This window comes from Triticum aestivum, chromosome 4D (genome assembly GCF_018294505.1).
Source record: "Triticum aestivum cultivar Chinese Spring chromosome 4D, IWGSC CS RefSeq v2.1, whole genome shotgun sequence".
NCBI classification, from domain to species: Eukaryota; Viridiplantae; Streptophyta; class Magnoliopsida; order Poales; family Poaceae; genus Triticum; species Triticum aestivum.
The window spans coordinates 353,862,408-353,864,430 of NC_057805.1; positions in this window are offsets into that span (position 1 = coordinate 353,862,408).

The following is a 2,023-nucleotide window of genomic DNA, read 5'->3' on the forward strand; positions in this document are numbered from 1 at the left end:
GGATCGGTCGATCGTGAAGACGTACGACTACATCAACCGTGTTGTCATAACGCTTCCGCTTAATGGTCTACGAGGGTACGTGGATGACACTCTCCCCTCTCGTTGCTATGCATCACCATGATCTTGCGTGTGCGTAGGAAGTTTTTTGAAATTACTACGTTCTCCAACAGTCATAATGTCAAGGTACAACTTCGGGTCGCCTGTTCCCTGGACACGACTATTCAAATAGATCAACTTCCCTGCAGGGGTGCACCACATTACCCGACACGCTCGATCCCCTTTGGCCAAACACACTTTCCTGGGTCATGCCCGGCCTCGGAAGATCAACACGTCGCAACCCTACCTAGGCTCAACAGAGAGGTCAGCACGCCGGTCTAAACCCTATGCACGTAGGGGTCTGGGCCCATCGCCCATTGCACACCTGCACGTTGCGAATGCGGCCGGGAGTAGACCTATCCCCCTTAATACAAGCGCGGGCTTACGGTCCAATGTGGCGCGCGCCGCTCAGTCGCTGACGTCAAAAAGAGCTTCGGATGATACCACGACGCATGTTGCCCATATCTTGTCCCACGTGGCGGTTAGTGCATATAAGGTCAACGACCCAACTCAGATCAAATACCAAGATCTCGTTAAGCGTGTTATTATGAAGTAATCGCGGACGCCGACCAGGGCCAGGCCCACCTCTCTCCTAGGTGGTCTCAACCTGCCCTGTCGCTCTGCCACAAAGTAACAGTAGGGGGGCCGTCGGGAACCCAGGCCCACCTCTACCGGGATGGAGCCACCTGTCCTTTCAGCCCCCACATTGGAATCACTTGCGGGTACTCTACGAGCCGACACGACTTTAGTCACCACATGTATCATATAATATGTATATAAGTATATACCCGTGATCACCTCCCGAGTGATCACGGCCCGATAGTATAGCATGGCAGACAGACAAGAATGTAGGGCCATAGATGGAATACTAGCATCCTATACTAAGCATGTAGGATTGTAGGTAAAGGTAACAACAGTAGTAGCAAGGACAGGCTATGCATCAGGATAGGATTAACGAAAAGCAGTAACATGCTATACTACTCTAATGCAAGCAGTAGAGAGAAGAACTGGCGATATCTGGTGATCAAGGGGGGTGCTTGCCTGGAAGCTCAGCCGAGAAGGAGGGGTCGTCAACACCGTAGTCGTACTGGGTAGCAGCAGCGTCGGTCTCGGTGTCTAGCGAGAGAAGAGGGGGAAGAAACAATAAATATAAAAGCAAACATATGCATGACGATGCATGACATGACAATGAACGGTGCTAGGTGTGCCCTAACGCGGTAGTAGGTGATACCGACGAAGGGGGGAAACATCCGGGAAAGTATTCTCGGTGTTTCGCGTTTTCGGGCAGATGAACCGGAGGGGGAAAGTTGCGTGTTTGCTATGCCAGGGATGTGTAGCGGACGAACGTGTTGCGTATCCGGAATCGTCTCATCGTTCTGAGCAACTTTCATGTACAAAGTTTTCCCATCCGAGCTACGGTTTATTTCATATTAATTTTAAAAATTTAATCATTTTTAGAATTTATTTAATTATTTTAATTCAACATTATCCAGAATAGTGTATGCTGACGTCATTATGATGTCAACATGATGTCAACAGGGCATTGACTGGGTCAAACTGACGTGTGGGTCCCGCATGTCATTGACTGTTTAGCTAATTAACATGAGTTAATTAGGTTAATTAGCTAATTAGGTTTTAATATAGCATGGTTAATTAAGTTTAACTAAACTAGATTAATTAAGTTAATTAATTTATTATTTAATTAATTAATCAAATTTTATTTATTATATATATATATTTAAAACATTCAAGGGGCGTGGGCCCCTACTGGAAGTGGCCCAGGAGGAGGCTAACGGGCACTGGGCATCGGGCACCCGGGCGCGGTTACGGGCGCCGGGCGTGCAGGCCCGAGGCCACCAGGGGGCGCCGGCCTCGACGGCGGCCGGAGCAGTGCGGCGAAACGGCGGCGAGGACGGGTGGTGGAGGC